Source organism: Meles meles, chromosome 19 (genome assembly GCF_922984935.1).
Source record: "Meles meles chromosome 19, mMelMel3.1 paternal haplotype, whole genome shotgun sequence".
Lineage (NCBI taxonomy): Eukaryota > Metazoa > Chordata > Mammalia > Carnivora > Mustelidae > Meles > Meles meles.
The window spans coordinates 745,365-765,536 of NC_060084.1; the positions used below are offsets into that span (position 1 = coordinate 745,365).

Here is a 20,172-nt window from a genome sequence, read left to right on the forward strand (position 1 = left end):
GCTGGCAGCCACGGCTGCGTCTGCTTGGGGGTCTGGGCGCTCCTGGGTCCAGGCCAGCATGGGGGACCCCCCTCAAGCCCACAGGACGCAGTGCCCCCCCATCCCAGGGGCCTGTTGGTTCAGGTGCAGTGGCCAGGAGTCGTCCTGGGGGCAGAGGACCTCTCCCGGCACAGAGGACTGAGGCCGGGCTGTGCAGCGTGAGGGTTCGAGGGGACACCCCAGGGTCCCCAGCTTGGCAACGCTTCTGGCTCTGGCGCTTGGGCCCCTCCCTCTGAGCTCTTGGCAGCACCACCTCCCTCTGATGCCTGCGGGCTCTTGGGGCCAGGTCCCCCCTGCCCTACGTGTTGGAAGGTGCCCCCAAATGTCCTTGAATGTCTGTTTCTTCTCAACGGCCAACGCAGGGACTTGGCGTTGGGAGGATGGGGTGCAGGACACGGCGGGAGGAGCTGGAGGCCCCGAGAGAAGCGTCTCGGCTTCCCTCCCTCTTGGCTGCCCAGGCTGGCTTGGCACACGGTGCCTGTGTGCAGGCAGTGGGACCGCAGCCAAACGTGCCCCATCCGAGGGAGCTTAAGCGGTGGTGCCAAGGAGCCCAGCTGCCGAGGGCACGGGGGTGGGCTGCCCGGTGGGGAGCAGCCTGCTTGCTGAGCCGGAAGGGCCGGGACAGTGGAGGCGGAGGAGGGCTCGTGTGCCAGTGCTGGCCACCCCTCCCTGGCCGGGCGGGCGGGAGCCTGCCTAGTCCTTCACCGGCCGCCGAGCACATCTGCCAGCGGGACGGACACCTCGGCTGGGGCACGGGAGCAGGTGGAACCCCCCGCTCCTCCAGGGGCTCTGGACTGGGCGCTCTGAGCTGCTGGTGTGGACCCGGGGAAAGGGCACACATAGGGAGGCTGGGGCAGGTGGCCAGGCGGGGCACAGGGAGAGCACAGCGCTTGTACTCGGGTCGGGGGTGGGGGGGACTCAGGAGCCCGGAGGGGGCCAGAGCAGCAAGTGGTCGGGGCTGAGCTGCGGGCGCAGGGCGGGGGCGGGGGGACCGGCGCAGGAGCCCAGGGGTGTGGGATCTGGCGTCAGGCTGCTGGAGACGGAACGCTCAGGCAGGGCCCAGCCACAAAAACGCTCAGGCAGAGGGCAGGGGCTCCAGTCGACGCCCTACCCACCTGGCTGGACAGGCAGTGGGGGTGAAGCAAGCTCCTTGGCGTCTGGCACTGGCTGGCATCGTGTCTGGGGTGTGCCACTTGGCAAGGGTGGCCCACGGTCTCAGGCCTCAGCGTGGGTGGCTGTGAGGTAGGCGGGCCGGTATGGACAGAGTGGGTGCTGGGGAGAAAGCCTTCCCAGGTTTCCAGGGGCCACGCCCTGGCGCTAGCGCAGGACTTTGGAGGCCGGGTGTAGGGCGGTCATTCTGTCCACAGCCCCTAGGACCCTCCGTCCAGGGCCCTGACACCCCCACCAGCAGGTCTGGCCCAGAGCCAAGCAGGGGACACCGGAAACAAGCCGTGGGCTGCGGTAACCGTCCCCTCCACCCCTGGCAATGGGATGCGCCCAGACCAGCTCCACTCAGTTGGGACGGGGCAGAGGGGCGCGATCGCTCCCATCTCTGCCGTCTCGTCTGTAAAAGGTGACGATGCTTCTCGCCACGCTCCAGTCCACAGAAGCATGGTGCTAGGTGCACAGCCTGGCCCCAATCACCCCCGAAAGTGCCCGCTGCTGGCAACCAGGCTCCACTTAGCCAAGGCCGGAAACTGCCATTGACCGCCCAGGGTCTGGATAGTCCCTCGGCCAGCTCTCCCTGAGGGACCACCCTCGCGGAGGACTGGGGACGCCCCAAGCCCAAGAGAACCTACCTCTCCAGCTGCCTTTATGAAGAGAGGACCAAGGCCTATTCCTGCTGTTGGCAGGGAAAGGGGCTTGGGACCCTCGACAGCCCTGGCTGGGGGCCGGGGTGTTGGGAGACCAGTGTCTTGCCCATGCTGTGCGAGCCCCGAGGCACGGCTTCACCCCGCACCCCCCACCTGGAGATGCAGAACTGGCCCTCAAACATACAAGCTCAGGGACAAGGAGACAGGTCGGGGGGGGGGGGTCCTCACTGGCAGGATCCTTGTGTCCCTGGTCTAAGAAGCCAGCACAGGTCTTTAACAAAATCCTCTGCCTTCCTGCATTTGGGGCCTCTGCTTAGCCAGGGCCTCCCTGTCCCAGGGCTGGTGGGGACAAAGAGCAGCTCCCGAGACCGCTACGAGGCTTGGGGAAGCACCGTCCTCCAGGGAGCCTTTGCCCACCAGGGCCCGGATCCTGCCCCCACGGGCTTCCCTGGGCAACACGTGTCTCTCATGTTCTCAGGGTCCTGACCCAGAGCCTCTGGGCCTCCCGGCCACCCTGACCCGGCCCCACTCTGCCCACCTGCAGGGGAGGGTCCTGGCCTGGAAGGGGTCCCCAGCAGGCCCAGGGCTGCTTCACCTTCCTAACTCTCCATCAGGGCCTTACCCAGCTGCCCTGGCCTCTGGGCCGAATCTTTGTGGCTAGCGGCCTGCTCAGACGTCCAGAACATTCACCTGCAGTGACCAGGCGAACACCTGGTAATGGTACTACTAACTGAGCCACGTCTGAGCCCTGCCCGAGGAAGGGTCTAACTGTTGGGGAGGCAGGCACGGGGACCCAGGGAGAGGTCAGATCGCCTCCTGGTGCGGGAACAAACTGCCCAGGGAGGTCAAGCCTGGAGCCCCGGGCACGGTCACCAGGATGGGCAGAGGGGAAGCAGGACCCTCCCTGAGGAATGACGCTGGCCCTTCAAGGTCACCATCCATGGGTCCAGGGCTCTTCTTGGTGTGGGCGGCGGGCCTGGGGGTCAGAGGAGCCAGAGGGCCCACATCCCCTCTGCTCCCAGCCTGCTAGCTCTCTCCCCATGTGGCCGGCGAGGCAATGAGCCATGCGTGTGCTGTAGACATGAACCACGTTCAGCAGAACAAATGGTGTTAATTTGCAGCGCGCTCCGCAGCCTGACGTTACCCAGCGCCGGGAGGGCGGGGGGCAGCAGCTGCACCAGCTTGAACAGCCGTGCGGACAGTTAGTGGCCCATGCATCACCGTCACACCGACAAAGCACCCCGAGCCCAGCAACCGGCAGCCCTGCTCTCCCAGGAGGAGGCGGCTTCCAGGAAAGCCAGAGGAACAGCTTCCTGGCCCCACTCCTCTCCTGGAGACCCCTGTCAGAAGGTCCCGTGCCTGGCACTGGGCCCACCAGACGGTGCTGCTCAGCTCGACAGGGGGTCGGGCATGGCCCGCCTCCCCTCACTGGGACCAGGTCACCCCTGGTGGGGCGCTGGCTGTGTCCTGTTGTAGACACTGCCTCCCCCTCTGGGCCCCCAAAATGCATCTGGGGCCAGTTCTGCCTTGGACCTTGTGCTCTCAGCCCCCTCTCCCCAGAGGCCTCCCCAGACACCCCACATCCCCTTTCCTCACCCCCCAGCTTATGCTCCTGGCCCCCCCACCCCCGCACTGGACCTCATCAATCCACTTGTCTGTTACTTGCTCTTGGCAGCTCAGAGCTGCAGGTCCCCATTGGTTGTGGCGGTGTCCACGGTCCTGAGGTGCACGGCTTTCCCCAGGCCATTCGTCTTCCTCCATGGCCCCTGTCCCTCCGGCCGACGAGCACCTGCCTGAGGGGCTGCGGAAAGCTGTGCCCACCGCCTTGTGGGGGACGCTGGCTACTGGGTTACATCCCATGACTATTTCCCGCCGTCCATCTGTCCCTGTTGCGGCTGGGGGGGACCCCACGCTCTTCATCCTTCTGGGCGGAGATCTGGGCTGTTTCCCAGGGTGAGCAGAAAGGAGGCTGGTGGGGCCGGGGGCAGGGCTCTCAGTGGCCTTCAGAGTCGCAGGCCCTGTCTCTGCCCGCTGCCTTCTCTGCAGCCCCCGCTTCCCTCTCGGCCAGTGAGGGGGGCTTTCTACTGAGGTCCGTGCCAGGCTCCTGGGCCTTCAGAGAATGCCTGAGGACACTGCGTGGCCCGAGCCATAGCCCCAATGCCGGGACCCACCTTATGCACTGCCCAGTCCTGTGTGTCCTTCAGAGCCTGCCCACACAGCTGCCCCCAGGTGAGGGAGCCCGGATCACTCAGGCCTGGGCCGGCCCGGCCACCACCCCACCACCCGTCGGTCTGCTTCAGTGTCCTTAGAACCTTCTGGGAGCAGGAAGGGTGTCTCGTCACTGGAGCTTCTCACCCAGGGGTTCCGCTGCTCGGGGGCTTCTCGTCAGCAGACCTCCTGCAGCGATGAGCGGAGGGCCAGGGACCACACATGCTCGAGTCCAGCCCACGGCACGGCCGTTCCGGGGCTCGGCCAAGCCAGGGTATGCTCTCAGACACGGGGAAATCCACCCAGAAGTGGCCCCAGGGCTGAATGGGGGCGGCCAACAGGAGGCCGCAAGGACGGGCCGGGCCTTGTGGGGGGAAGAACCAGCTCCCCCGGAAGGGCTCAAGGGTCTGGCCCTTCTTTCCCTCCTGAGCCCCCCTGCTTCTTGCGGGCACCGTCCACCCCTGGTTCAGGCAGTCTCCTGTCTCCTGTTGTTCCAAGTCCCGCTTTGCAGAAAAACACCTGTCTGGGATGGAATTTACCCCCAAACACATGTACCAGAGTTTGTGCGTAGCGCTCCGTCTAGAGACAGCTGGAGGGGGGGCTCCCCTGCCTGCCCTGCATGGAGGCCTCCTGGTGCAGCCCCAGGCTCGTCCACGGTCCTACACCGGGCCCAGCGGGACCCCCTCTGCCTGGCTCTGGCCGCTGGATGGCAGCCGTCACCGCAGTCCCTGCTCACAGTCCCGGACGCGGCACCGGCTCCACGGGATCTCGGGGGGCTCTTGTCTGAAGGGTGGGATGTGGGTTTAGTGCGTGGAGAAGAGGGGCAGCGAGCAGGGTCCCTCCCCTGTCCTCCCCGCTGCCAGGGAGTACAGAGGGTGCTGGTCCCCGCACCGTCCGGAGCCGGATGGCCGCGGTCACCGCTGGGTCACATGTGCGGGGCGCACGCAGCTCCAGACGCAGCAGAAGGGCCACACGCGCACGTCAGTTTCCTCCGCGCCCTCTTGGCGCCAGAAGCCGCCTGCTCGTTTGAATGCATAATTAGCCCGACATTCTACCTCGCTAATTTCCAGGCAGGGGAAGGGAGTGGAGGGGTGCAGGAATTTGCATATTAATTTAGCCGAGGGAGAGAAAATTGTTTACCACTTCCTTCTCGGCGCAGGACTTAACTCTTTCCTGTTTGCTGCGTGGAACCTTGTGGGGAGGGCCTGCGTGGGGCAGAGCCCGCGCACCCCGAGGCCCCAGTCCCCGGAGGGTCCCTGCACACGCCCAGTCAGGCTGGGCACCCCAGTCCAGGGAAGCCCCAGCCCCGCCTCCGCGGCTGACCCCCACCTACCGTTTTCAGGAACTGGAGACACCTGGGCCCTCCAGTCACCACTCGCCTTCACCCCTGTCCTGTCACCCGACAGCTTCCGCAGCACACACAGTGCCGGGCCACCGTGAGCACCCACGGCTGGCCCCCGGGTCAGAGCCCAGCCCTCACAGAAGGGCGGCAGAGGAGACACCGCGGAGAGCCCTCCAGGGTCAGAGGGAAGAAGAGCTTCCACGGGACTGCTCAAGGCAGGCTTCCTGGAGGAGGCCCCTTTGCCCTATAGGAGACTTTCCATAGACAGAGGAGAATGTCCCTCCCAGGGATGGAGCTTGGGACAGCAAAGGCCTACAGGGCAGGACGCATGTGGGAGACATCTGGAGAGCAGGGTCCTTTGCTCCGGCCAGATTCAGAGCTCGGGAGGTCTCGGAGGAGTCCTGATGAGGACAGAGCGAGGCCAGGGCCCTGGACGTAAGCACGTTCCTCAGAGGCCCCGTCTAGTTGGGAGGAGCTGTTGCGGGCCAGAGGAGATGCCGGGGACGCCCAGCACTGCCAGGACAGACTGTGTCTTTGGGCCACATCACCACATGCTATGGGTGAGATGCCCACTCAGGGGACACGAGCACGTCCACCTGGGAAAGTCGGAGCATTGAAGTGAGCCGGGAGCTCCGGTTCCCACAGAGCCCAGGTTTAGCGGGGGCACTTGCAGCTGGAGGCCTCACCTTCAGCACGGCAGAGACCGCTGTCCCCCACCGTGAGGACCAGATGAGGCAGTGTGCAGAGCGCCTGGGCCACGCCCGGCCCACACTGGCAAAGCCAGAGGAGAGCCGCCCCTGTCCAGCCCAACAGCAACCAGGAACACAGGCCAAACGTGGGCCACAAGAGCATGTCCTAGAGGACACAGACACCCAACCACAGCTTTGGGATCAGGACTGGGTGTCCCACATCAGGATGCAGCCAAGTCTGGGGGCTTGAGGGCAGCGGCTATGGGCACCCTGAGAGCCCACGGGGACCACGAGTGTAAGTCACAAGCTGTGGGTGGCCCGGGCAGAGGGCTGGTCACACAGACCAACGCTGGTGTCTGCAGGGGAATCCAGGCCAGGCCTCTTCCCGTCCTGGAGACTCAGTTTCTCGGCATCACCAGGGGCCTGTCCTCATCCTGAGCTAATCAGCCACAGTGCCCTCTCCTACATCCCACGGAATTCCACGGAGCCACCGGCTGCCAGCTGTTTGCCACCTGGACTCCACGTGCTCCAAGAGGCCGTCTCTCAGGGCTGGTCTACACCCCACAGACAGGCCACCGAGCAGCCGCCGGCCTGGAAGAGCCCTTGGCTGCAGAGCCGGGGACCTCCTGTCCCCTGCAGGTTTTCTCGCAGCCTTGAGGCCCGCAGCAGCTGCTGACTGGTGTGCTCCCTGGGCTGCAAGCTGGACGCTGGCCACCCACACCAGATGGGAGAGCTGCCCAGCACGTGGCCTCCTTCCCACCTCGGCAGGGCACCGTAACCAAGGACTCGGGCCCTGGGGTCACAGACACTTGGGCTCTGGAAGGCCTGAGCTGTGCTGCGGACCATCCCGCGGCCTGGAGGGGAGGCCTCTCCCGGAGTCAAGCGCGTCCGCAGCACACGGCACAGGCCCCGTGAAGTCAGTGCCCGTGGCTGCACACCGCGCGGCAGACGCCGACAATGGTTGCAGGTGGTGTGCCGAGGCGGGACGGACGGTGGCACAAGCACGGCAGTGGACCCGTCTGTGGAAACACCCATGGGCACCAACAGGCCAGTAGCCGGCGGCAAGTCTGGGAGCCGTGGGTCGGAGGCTGGCGGCAGCAGGATCGGGACAGACCCTTCAGCCGTAGCAAGAGAAGGGCTGTCCAAGGAGGGCCACCCCGGACCACCCACCACACAGCAGCAGGTGACACGGCTCCCCCAGAGCCAGTGTGGGTGAGGCAGGGCCTCAATGAGCGCCCAGACCCCTCACCACGGCCCCCTCTGCAGCAGGGAGGAGTGGGGCAGGTGAGATGGCCACCCCGGGGCCCTTGCACCCCTCAGCCAAGCTGCCAGGATGTGCTTGTGGCGTGGGAAATCGCCCGCGCAGAACGGCTCGGCTCTCGGGGTCCCTCCCTGCGGGGACCCAGCCGGGCAGCGGGCAGACCAGGGGCCGGAGGACATCACTCCAGGGAATCCGGAAGCACAGCGGGAGTTAAGCCACCCCACTGCGGCAACCCCCTTGCCCATCACCACCCCTTCTCCCCGGGAATTAGGAGGACCACCTTCCGTGTGGGTGTGGAGCTGGGAAACGTCTCTGTCTCTATCTCTCCCGAGGCCTGAAGACCCCAGCCATGCAACCCACTCACTTCTCGGGGTGGTCCTGAGGCACCTGCTAAGACAGCAGGTCCCTGGGCCTGCCCAGGCCCTGTAAACCCGCACCCACCCTCCAGGGTCCCCCTGCCTGATTGCCGGGGTCCTCCCACAGTCCCGACCCACCCAGGGTCCACGAGCTTCTCAGGCCTGCCCCTCTCGCCTCAGAGAGCCTGGGACGGAACAGCAGCACGGGGAGCTGAGCCGCGGCAGGCCCGAGGGGTGTCGCTGGGCGAGGAAGGCTGGCAGCGTGCCGACCCCAGACCACGTGCACGGGGAGCAGCAGGGAGGGAGGCCCGGGGCCGGGTTGCCTCTGGCCCCCAAGGGACTGAGCACCGTCAGCGGGCTCTGCCCCTGGTGGGGTGGGAGCTCCGGGAGGGAGGAAACAGCCTGCTCGGGCCCCCGCTGTCTCCGCGCACCCGAGTGAGCCGGGACGGCTCCTTTGTTTGAATCTGTGGGCATCGTGGGCTGGGCCTGGAGGTGACCGTCTCCCTCCCGCAGCCGGCTGTCAGCTCAAATCTGCGAACCAGCCTCATTTTCCCTGTCATTAAAACCCCAGGTCTGCCAGGGAGAATCTAACGTAAAAACCACTACCCAGAGACCCAAAGCTCCAGCAGGAGCCCAGCTTCCAGCCTAGGGGACAAACTCTTCAGGGAGACGGGCTGGGGCACTCACCCTGTCCCCCACCATTTTGGGGTGGGCTGGACTGAGGCGAACAGGTGCGAACCTGCCACCTGCACGGCAGGACCAGAGGAGAGAGAGAGCGGTGCGGGTGGAGGTGCGAGGGGACGGCAGGGGAGGGGGGTGCAGGCCCCACCCCGGGCTGCAGGTGCACGTCTCAGGGCCCCACGAAGCCAGCCCCGCTGACAGATGAGGAAGGGAGAAAACCTGCCTGCTGTCCCTCTGACCTGAGACTCCCTGCTCCTCTGGGGGCAGGGGGAGGTTTGCCCATGTCCCCACGAGGTCTCACAGGCCCTCAGGCAGGTCCCACGGACAGAGCCCAGCCCCGTTCCTCGAGACGTCTCCACCGCTCAGGGCAGCTCCTCCGCTTCGAGGGCACAACTCTAGATGGCTGGAAGCGAGTGGCTACCCGCTGCAGGCTGTGTGGACGGACACAGGGCCTGGCCCGTGAGGGGTGACGGCACCCCCGCGGCACAGGACCAGGCCCGGGGCTGCGGGGCCACCTGCCACCATCTCAGAGCGCAGGGCGGGTGCACCCAACACCCGGAGACCCTCTGACCCCAGGACGGGCGAGGCAGGCCTCGGGGGTTCTCTGCTGCTGTGTGTGGCCCAGGCGGAGCCTCGCTGTCAGGGGCCTTGGCTGCAGCCCGTCCTGGGCTCAGAGCCTGGGTCTCCCCGGGGCCTGGCGCTCACGTGCTTGTGGACCTCCGGAAGACGTTCAGAGAAGGCTCGGGAGGAGCGCGCCATTCCGGGTGGCCTGCCTGCTCCTCTTGGAGACGGGGAGACTGCTGTGAGGCCCAGACCAGCGCCTCCCCCCACCCCCAGCATGGCTGAGGCCCAGGCACCGGGCCGGCGCATGCAGGGTTAAACGCTGATTACAGCTTTGTCTCTGCGCTGGGTGCATAATGTGCTCATTTGCATACTGCAGTGTGCGCTCAATTAAAATGAACTTTTAATTTCTTCTAAGTAAATTACTTCTTGCCAGTACGTGACGCGCACAAATGTCAGAATAATGGGAGAGCCGGAACGAGCTGCGGAGCGGCGCGCGGCCCGCTGGGAACGACCCAGGGAGACGCAAGACCACGTGCTCCAGACAGGCACACGGATGGACGCACAGCCTGGGACCCAGCCGGCACACTCACCCTCCACACGCAGCCCGCCCCCCGCGGGCCCTCGAGCCCAGGCACGCCCGTGCACCCGCCAGACGCCCCGGGACACGGACTCAACCTCCGAGGCTGCTGATTTACGTGCTAGGGAAGGACGTACACGTGGACAAGCTATAACAAGAAAACAGAACCCGGGGCTACAGAGGACGCCAGTCTTCCCTTCCCGAGGGTGGTGGGAGCAAGGGGAGCCCTGGGGGCCGCTCTGTGGAGGGGGGGCAGTCCTGGCGCTGCTGCCCAAGTGACAAGCACCGTGAGCCCCGGCCTGGCCGTCAGGAGACTGAGCCCCGATCGGCACCATCCCTCCTGCTCCCAGCATCTCAGAGGGACGGTGGCACCCCCGAGCCCCAGACCCTGGCAGCAAGAGAGACACACTCAGGAGGTAACACACGCTGCCCCGGGCACACGGCTCAGGCCTGGGAAGCAGCACAGAGATGGGCGTGTCTGCCACCAGAGCCCGTGTCCTTGTCCCTCCTTGCCCTTGGGGAGCTGAGACTGGAGAAGGCGAAGGGAGTGGCAGCCTTTCGCTGGCCACACAGGGAGAAGGCGTCAAGGACGGGAAGCTGTAGCCCAGCCTGGGCCTGTTCCGGCCCCTGGAAAGGGCAGTCGGCCAGCCTGAGCTGACCTGCAGGGCCTGGGCCGCCACCAGGGGCTCAGGAGAGGCTCCGGCCTCTGACAAGAGTCCCGCACGTGTTCCGTCCCCGGCCAGAGCAGGCGGCAGACGGGGAATCAAGCGCTGGCTCCAGCCCTGAAGGGCCCAACGGCCCTGGACATATGAGTCTCGGCCACCCAGCTGTCTCCTCGGAAGCTGCCTGGACCGGGCCTCCCTGCCTGGGGCTATGGGCGGCAGCACACGGTGGGACCCAGCCAGAGCCGCCTCGGGATGCCCATACACCTGCGGCGCCGACGCCCTGCGGGCAGCACCCACCAGCTGCCGCACTTGATCCGGGATAGGCCAGTCTTGCCCGCATGGCCCAGGAGGGTCGAAGGAAGGTTGGTGACAGTGACGGCGAACCCAGAACAAGGGGACGGGGCTTCCCAAGACGACGGAGCGCAACCAGGAGACCGTGGGCCCTGCGCGAGCCTGCGGTGCCTCTCCGTGTTTGAACAGGCGTGTGGTCCTGCCAGGAGGGGCAGAGAGCCCCCTGACGACTCGAGACAAGTGCCTGACTATTAACAAGTAGTCAGGGAAGGCTTCCTGGAGGAGGAAGGCCCTGACGGGAGGCATCAGAATGAGGATGCATGAAGGGAGCACAGGGCCAGAATGGCTCGGGCCAGTGGAGAGCTTCCGTCCAGGCATGTCGGAGGGTGAGAAAGGGGCTGCGCGTGGGCTCCTGGTGAGCCGGAACAGCTCTCAAAGGGCACAGGGACCCACACCAGAGCTCCTGGAAGGGACATGGAAAAATGGCCAAGCAGAGAGACGTGGTGGGAATGCTCAGCGTCCACAGGAGGTGGAGAGAGAGGCCCTGGGGGTCTAAGGCTCCGGTCAGAGCCTGCGAGTGGGGCCGTGGGTGATTCCTCAGCATTCGGAGGGACGCGGAGAAGGCAGGGGTACTGCATTTGCCGGTAACTGGTCACTGTCCCAGGTGAAGAGAGGCCACGGTGGCAGCTGGGGGAGGGCTTCCAGGGTCACCTCCTTCCCGGACATGACCCAGCGCACGCAGGGCGCAGACGGAAGCCCTCACCGGGCAGGTCATGCAACAGGCCGAAGGTCACTGCTGGCCCAGCCTGGTGGAGGGCAGGAGGTGGGGGCGGCCTGGCGAGAGGGTGGGGAGGGCCGGGCCGCCCGCATGAGCCCCAGCGTGGCGGGATAGGGCACGTGTGCGGCCTCGACCTGTCCGCGGGGCCTGTAGTCGCCTCGCAAGGAGCCACCGGCCTGGTGTCAGAGGTCCCAGTGACGGGCTGATGTGCAAGACAGTGAAGGTGAGAGGCCAGAGCCGGAGGCTCAGCGAGGCGGTGCGGCTCCCCGGCTCTGTGCAGACAACGCCCGGCCTGGTCACGCCCTTGTAGGCCGCACACCGGCCAGGTAGAGTGACAACACGCCGTCACCAAACCTGGGCCACGCAGGCTCCCTGCCTTTGCTCCCGGAGTCCGTGTGCCCGGACGGCTCCCACCCCACCCCCCTGCCAGACGAGTCCCCGCACTGCGGGGCTGGGCTGCACGCAATGGGGGAGGGCGGGCATCTGCCCGAACCAGAGGCAGCAGTGGCCTCCTCGGGGGAGGCTGCTCTGCTCCTGCCCCAGGAGCCGCTGTGCCTTTAAGAGGACGCAGCCCACCCTCGGCCCCCTTCCTCCCTGCTTTTCATGCCAGTCTCTCCCCCTGGAAGGGTTCTGACAATTACCACTTCCCTGGCAGCTGGGCTACGCGTGCGTGTGTGTGCGTGTGCGTCTATCTGTGCACACGAGGTGACTGGAGCCCAGCACTGAAATTTACATTGAACCACAAATTAATTTCATAATTTTTTCCTCTAATTATGCCAACATCTGCTGCAAAGCCAAGCTGTGCACATGCATTTTAATATCTTCTCCCCCTTCTCCTGCTCATAGCATCACTGTCTGTCTCTGCACTGAACTTTTCAATAATTATCACCAAGAGAAGATCTCGACTTCCATTTCTCCTGCCTTTCAGGATGTGGAGAGAGCGAGGGGAGAGGGATGAGGAGGGACAGAGAGAAGGGGGGGCAGAGGAAAGAGGGACAGAGAGAAGTGGGGGGGACAGAGAGGAAAGAGGAACAGAGAGAAGGCAGGAGGGAGAGGGAGAGGAGGGGTCCGTGAGCCAGTGGCTCTGGGCAGGTGGGATGGGGCTGGAGGGCTGCTGAGTGACTTCTTTGTTGCTGCAGGGAGGGGGGTCTGCGGGCAGAGGGGGTCTGCGGGGAGAGGGAAAGAGCAGGTGGAACCAGGGGGACACGGAATGGAGGCCTGGGAAGGACGCACGGTTCGAGATACCAGCGCCCCAATAGCACGGCCCCCGGAGCCAGGGAGGTGCTGAGGGGGACACATGGACTCTGCCGGACCCTTTCTTACTGACAAGCCACACGGCCCCTTCTCCCAAATACCTAGAGGCAAAGCAGGGTCCAAGTGAAGTGGTCTTCCGTTTCCCCCAAGCAGGGAGCAGGGCCAGATGAGGTCATGGGGACCCACCAGCTCTCGCCAACCTTCCTGAGAGTCTGGCTACCCCCAGGCTGGGCATGCTTGGCCCAGAACCTTCCCTGTGAGATGTCTGTCTGGGTCCCCAACAGGGGGGCTGGCCCGGCCCATGTCCTTGGGCACCCACGCTGGGCTCGCTAAGGCCCCTCAGGCTTGTACCTCACAGGGTCCCTGGGTGGACCTGACTTATTCATTCCCTTCTCTCTCCCCATCCTCCGCCTTCCCCCAAGCCTCAGATATGGGGGGGCAAGGCATTTCCTCTCTAGCCTCAAAGCCTCACACGTGGTTGCTGTTCAGGGATCCTGGTTAGGTAACGAGTAAACGAGGGCTTCACTGAAGCACATTAGCAAACTTCCCTCACCCAGAAAACAAAGGGGTTGGCTCTCCCGTGGTCCAGTGTGCTCAGTCTCACTGTTTTCAAGGTCCACTCCACCCAGCTGGAGACGTCAGCAGGGGCGGACAGCAGTCCCCCCCCCCCCCCCCAAGCAACAGGTCAAATAAAACCAAGTCTATCAAAGCTACAATGCGCCAGGTACCAAGGTCCTCACGGAGCCTCCGACCTCCGATGTGCTCTGCAGAAGCGACGCTGTGAGGATGGGCTAGAGCTCAGGGTGGGGACGGCTCACCCCAAAGGGACCAGGGAGAAGGTTACTGACGACACAGCGTCCGAATGGGGTCACGAGGGGTGAGGAGGGCTGCGACGGCACGGGGCGTCCTCTAGAAGGCACAGGGAATGGAAGGCAGCAGGTGCTAAGTTAGAGTGGACACTGCTTTTGGCCATGATAAAAGGAAGGGTCCCCAGACTTACTCTCCTGCTATAGACGGCTCCTGAGCAGGGCCGAAGGTATGCATGACGGGCCGCTGCCCCCAGCTTCCTGACCAGAGCCATTCCCAGACCAGCAACGGTGAGCAGAGCCCAACACTGCAGTGGTCCCCAGAGGTGGAGGGAACAGAGGTCAGAGCCGGGCTGCTGAGGTGTCCGTGAGCACAGAGGGGAGGACGCAGGGCAGAGGAGGAGCGGCAGAAAACGGCACGGCCTCCCCCGAATCCTTGACCTGTAAGCTGCACACGTTCAGGGTGGGGCCCGACCAGACCTGGCAGAGAACCAGAACGGGCTGTGAGCCGACGGGAGTCCGGAGCTGGCACGGGGCGGGGAGACACCATGCGGTCCGGACGGCTGCAGTGGAGAGACCACACCAAACATGCCGGACGCACGAGCTCCTTAGACCCTGCTTGCGATCCTGCCACACTCAGCCAGATGAAGCCTAAGCGGCCGGGACGCTGACTCTGCCACGAGAAAACTCAACACTCGTGAACGGGCGAGCACGAGCCAGACCACTGACGATCCAGGATCGACAACGTCCAGCGGCCAGTACAGAATTACTGCATATGCAAAGAAGGAGAAACATCCAACCAGAAAAGAAGGAAAAGCCAGCCCAAAGAGCAGCCCGGAGGTGACGCCGATGTTGGAAACACGAAAGAAATCCTGAAAACAGAAGGAGGACGTGCGTGGAGAGAGGGACGCGCTCGACAGAGTGGACACAGGACGGTCTTGTGCAAACTGCAGCCACAAAAACCAAGCGACGAGGCAGAATGGGAAAACACAAATCCGAATGAGAAATTCACGGGACGAGTCTAACAGCAGGCTTGGCTGCAGAAGTGACGGGGGGACTTGAAAATACAAATGTTCCGTAAAACAATCGAAATTTAAGAACAGAAAGTTGGGGGGGAGGGTCTTTGAATCTGCAACAATAATAACAAAGACCCTCAGTGACCGGTGGGACAAGTCCCTTTTGTGCGCATACACGTACGGTGAGTCAGTGACCGGTGCGACACCACCACCAAGTCCCCTCCGTACGCACACATGTACGGTAAGGAGCGCGGGGCTCAGGAGTCTACGTGAAGAAATAACACCTGAGAATTTCCCAAATTTTATGAAAAATATCAATCAAAAAGAAAGAGTCCAGCGCAAAAGTAGCCAGAGAGGGGCGCCTGGGTGGCTCAGCGGGTCGAGTTCCGACGCTCGGCTCCAGCTCAGGTCACGAGCTCAGGGTGGTGAGACTGAACCCGGCATCCAGCCCGGCATCAGACTCTGCACGGAGCCCGGAATCCGCCTCGGTTTCTCTCTCCTTCCGGCCCTCCCCCATCAAATAAATCAATCTTTCTAAAAAGAAGCAGCCAGAGAACAGACACCTCTTAGGGAAGGGAACAAGGTAAGATACACGGGCGACCTCTTCCTAGAGACCCTGCGAGCCACAGTGTCACAGAATGGCATCTTTAAAGTGTTTAAATAAAAATTCTATATCCTGCCCCAAAAAGAAGTCCTTCAAAAACTAGTGGAATATAGGTAGTTTCAGCTCATTGGGAAAAGCATAACAATCGTAAACGAGCTGCGCTTAAGAAGACCTTCTAAGTGCGGGCAGCAAAACCAGCAAATGGAAAGGGGGACAGACAAACCCCCAACGGCCGCTAGAGTTCACGCGCGTCTCGGTGACTGCCGGGACACACACAAAGAACGCGCAAGGACATAAAGGCTTGAACAGCACTATCAACCAGCAAGTCAGGCCCGAAAAATCAGGAGACACAGCAGAAAGCAGAAATCAATAAGATATAAATTATAGAGGAAAAAACCCTCAAGTTAGCTCTTTGAGAAGAATAACATGACTCAGGCAGAAAGAGAGGCAGAACACAAGATTTCCGACGTCAGGAACGAAAGCTAGCACATCATCCCAGAGACATTCAAAGGGAAATAAAACATTGTTGACAACTTTATGCTGATAAATTTGACAATTGGCAAAAGTAGGAAAACCCCTTAAAAGACCCAAACTACCAAAACTGACCCAAGAAGAAACAGAAACTCTGAAAAGTCGTACGTCAACCACCAAATGAATTGGTCACGAAAACCCTCCCCACACAGGAACAGGCCCCAGGCAGGGTGAGGCCGGGAAGGGTCCCCGCAGCCAAGAAGCGCCCGAGGCCAGAGCTGCCTGTGCCTTCTCCCCTGTCCACTGCCTGGCGATGTGTCCGACCGCTTCCTCGCCTCCAACCACCTTACGTTACAGGTAAGCAGAGCCTCAGAGAGGTGCTGTGTCTCGCCCAGGTCCCACAGGAGGTGGCGCAGCTCTCTCCCGTGCCCCCGCCAGGAGGCTTCTCGGAGCTGCCCGGAGCCTGCTTCCTGCACCTCCTTTTCCTTCCCACCCCTGAGCCTTTGAGACAAGGGACAAAAGCCCCGTGAGCCATGCAACGGACCTATGTCTTCAAAAGCCCTCTTGTTCCCTGGGGTAAGTATCTTGTTAACCCTTTCCTAACATGCACCCCTGGAGATCTTGAACCGCATTACTCCATCGGTCACCGAGCAGAAACACACACGTACATATGGTAATCCGTGATGGATCCCTAAGCCAAGCCTCGTGAGAGAGCAAGGGACCCCCCACCCCGTCAGGATGACAGGGCGACCAGGACTGACCTGGGAACTTTAGGCCAAGCAGTCTACCTGCGTGGGACGTGTGACCACACCCCCGCTGGTCGGGAGCATCCCAGAGTACAACACCCTAGGCCGGGTGAGCACCGCTCTCAGGCCTGCCCGTCCCCGGGAGCAGGCAGCAGGCAGAACCGGGTGGACACTCAGTACTCCTGCTTCAGGCAGGTTGATTTTCTGGGGGTCAGAGAGTGGGGAGCCGTTCCGCACCTATCGTGGCTTTCCTTTGAAAGTGCCTCCCTCGCCGACACGTTCCCGAAGAGTCTGAACATGCGAACGTGAATCTGTGGCGGACAAACCCTCCTTGCTCCCCTTATTGCCTTAGGCACCAGGAAGTTCAGAATAAAACTTAGGGCTGACGGGGAGTCCAGTAACCTACGGACCAGCCCGCCTCTCCTGCTGGCACAGTTCTGCGGTTTCCTGCGTCTCCCACTGCCCTCTGGAAGCAGATGGGGATCGAGCTATAAACAGCGTTTTTAAAGGAACCAATCTGCGGGCGCAGGCGGACCTCCCGAGACACCAGCCCGTCCTGCCCAGCACGGAGCCTCCTGGACAGTGCCTTTCCAGGGGTCCGCTCTGCCGGGGCGCCTCTCCCGCGCCAGCTCCATCCTCTGCCTCCTCGCTGCAGAGCTGGAGGGTGCATGTGCTGCGGCGAAGGGAGCACTGTGTGCGGAGCCGGCGAGGCCCCGGGGAACTCCAGCCCTGCAGACGCCTGAGACTGGGGACCCCCACCCCCACCCCAGAGCCCAGGCAGGGGGCTCTGGGAGCAAGAGGGTCTGTGGCACCCCAGACCACAGGCCCCCTGGGGACACTATTCACTCCGCGGCTCTTCCCGGTCTCAGTCCTGGGCCCTTCTGGTGGGAACGCCTTCGCCCGCGTCCCCCCTGGAAAGTGAAGCCTCTCCACGTCCTCCACAGCAAACCCAGCATTCCTCCCCCTCCCCCCACAAAGCATATTGCCTGCGGGCCTCAGTCACAGCCCATGGGTCATTCTGCCTGGACCCTGGGGACGCGTGAACATGTCTAGACCTTGCATGACCACATGGGCCCCCACACAGCCTGGAGCCTCCCAGGGCCCAGGCCTTCCTACCTGTGGAATGGGGCTGCCTGTGGCCTGCAGACTGAGGCCACTGTCCCGGGGCAAGGGACGCCAAGGACAGGTCATGGTGTGCCTGGCCCGATCAGTGATGGCCAGGACATGCGGGCTAGTTCTGGGGGCTCCCAGCACCCTGCTGCCCTTCACACCCCCACCCCGGGTATTTACTGTTTTGTTACTGTCGTGAATTCCTCACCAGGTGGAAAGCCGCACTGTGGGGCTTAATTACGCTCAGCCAGCTGTTGCCGAACACGGGGAACGTGACGCACGGCAGAGACAGCCTCCGGGGGTGAGGCGGGAGGGCGAGCCGTGAGGAGGAGCGGGCACCTGGGAGGCCGGGAGCCCCCGGCCCAGAGGGAAAGGGGTCCGAGTTTGGGGGACAGGAAGCCAGGCCAACAGAGGGGACCTTCCAGGTAGGTGCAAAGCTGTGGCGGCCCTCGGCTGGCACCGCATCCCCTGTTGTGCAGTGACTCCAGCTCCTGAGGACCGAGAGCCTGCAGGACAGAGGAGGACTCTGCAGGGGGACAATCACCCGGGCCAGTGCTAAGGTCATGCTGCCCAGGCCCTGACCAGCAGCCCCCGAGGAGCACAAGGTGGTGTGTGGGTGTGTGCAGGATCGTGCATACGTGAGGTGGATATGCATGCACGTCTGTGTGTGCACGTCTGTGGCGTGTGCACGTGTGCGGTGCACGGGCATGTGTCTGCAGTGTACGATGCGTGTGGTGCACGTGTGCGGTGCGTGCGCATAGACCACGCGTGTACACGGTACGGCGTGTCAGTGAGAGCGTGTGGATGCGTGTGTGGCATCCGTGCATCTCCAGGGGGCGTGTGTGTAGAGGACCGTGTGTGCACCCAGTCTCCAGATCAGGATTAGACGGGGGCATACCCCCTCTGGTCTCACGACACCCCTCGTGACTTCCCCAGGACACTCACAGAGACACCCTAAGACCGTGCTCAGCCGAGTGTGCGAGCGCGGGGTCCAACGGAACGGAACTGCTCTGCCCTCCTGCAGGACGCATCGGCGCCAAGCACGTCTGTTGGGAGCTCGGGGCTGGGAGACGGTGCGGGTTCAGGTTCTGGGAGGAGCTACACGAGCTGGGCACAGGGAGACCCCTGCGAGGAAGACCTGCCACACCCGCCTCACCCCCCTCACAGTCACCGCACGGCAGACCGCCCCCCCCACGCGCATAAAGATCTACACGTCCGGGAGAAAAACCCTTCACAGAAGACACCCAGAGCCCAGTAACCGTCCGAAGAGTTCAGGTCTTGTCGAGACGTTCCCGCTCACCCATCAAAGTGGCTGCCCCTAAAAAGACCCACGAAGCAAGTCCTGGTGAGGACCGGGGGGGCAGCTCGCTCGCTCGCCAGTGACCTGTGTGGTTGCCGACCTCCCCTGCTGACATGGGAGCGCACCCGCCGGGGGCTTTCTCCCCAGTCTGCGCTGGCTGCCTGCGACGGAAATGCCACACACCGGGGGGCTCACAAACCCCACTGATGTCTCACAGTCCAAGACCAAGGTCCTGGCAGATTCCCCGTCTGGGGAGGACCCGCTTCCCGGTTCAGGAGGCCGCGTCCTCAAGGGGCAGAAGGGGGAAGGGCGTGGGCTTGGGACCTCTGCTGCAAGGGCTCTAACCCCATCACGAGGCTCCGCCCCGCTGACCTCACGGCCTCCCACCGGCCCCCGCTGGACATCGTCACACTGGGCGGGGGGCGGGGGGTTCACCACATGGGCCTGGGGGACACAGCCTTCAGTCTGCCGTCCCCACCAGCAGAGCATCAAATTCCCGTGCGTCCTCGGCCCTCGGCCTCCAGGTCTTGGTCCGCCCCCCCACCCCCAGGCTGGGCCTTCCCAACAAGTTTACCAGAGCAGGCTGGGGCGCGGTCCTCCTCTGTACACTGTCCCGGCTTCGGCTGCTCCAACACAGCACCCGGGAAACGAGCTCTGACCAGGGTGGACGTCATCGTGTCCTTCTGCCACCACGCTCTGGCTTCGGAACACCCCGTCTACGAAATTCCGCCCGGCTCTCACCCAGCCCGCACGAAGAGCACGGGGCTTGACGGCCAGCCAGACTGCGCAGCCGACAGCAGGTAAGACGAGCCCAGCTGCTGGAAGGACAGAGGGCAAGCCGCCCTGGTGTTTGGGGCGCAGAGAGTAAGGAAACGTGACGTCCACCAACGTTGTCCCAAAACGAGCAGGATCGCGCTGGGGCCGATCCAGCGGCTTCCTGACGTCCCAGAGACCCGTGTTCCTGTCACATCACTGCGGCCACAGTTTCCCCGCCTGCAACGCCGCTGCGCGTCTTGCCACCGGAGAGAGCTGACGACCCTGGGTCCCGCGCAGCTCCTGGAGGATGCCTGCTCAGCAAACAGCCCCGGGGGAGGGAGTGGCCCCTCCGGAGCCGGGCAAGGCTGTTTGTTCCTGGCGCAGAGGTCAGGCACGTCAGCCCGCAGCCCGTTATTAACGGTTCAGGCTCCGCTCGCCACTCCTCAGGCCCCCTGTGCACACAGCGTCTGGCCCCCGCGCATGGGACACGGGCAGAGGGGACGCCCACAAGGCCAGGACGCAAGCTTCTGGCCGCACCAGGACCAACAAGGTCTTTGGCTCTGATGGGGGTCCGGTGTCCCGCCAGCGACCTTGAGAGGAGGGCAGGCTGACTCCTCAGCCTCCGACGGTTGGCCGCGCTGGACCGGGCGGTGCCCAGATGGCTCGGCAGTCCCAGCGCCAGGCCCAGACGCGGGTCACCGGCAGAGAGGACGGAGCTGGTCCTCCCAGGGACCCCCCAGAGCTAGAACGAGGGTCTCCGGAGGTCTCCCGTCCCTGGGTCGCATCTCGGAACCAGTCGCTGACGCCGACGTGTTAGAGGAGCAGGTGGGCAGCCACGAGGGTC

The 20,172-nt window shown here is 63.7% G+C and overlaps 1 protein-coding gene across 1 annotated transcript in view; it reads right to left on the minus strand.

Moving 5' to 3' along the window:
* The window catches only part of ACSF3 (acyl-CoA synthetase family member 3), an 88,919-nt gene extending 69,015 nt beyond the window's left edge, over positions 1 to 19,904 (minus strand). Inside the window, exon 1 of the mRNA XM_045988013.1 lies at positions 19,147 to 19,904. The gene's annotated coding sequence lies outside the window, so the exon portion shown is untranslated. The remainder of the gene's footprint in view (positions 1 to 19,146) is intronic.
* Between the last annotated feature and the right edge of the window lie 268 nt (positions 19,905 to 20,172).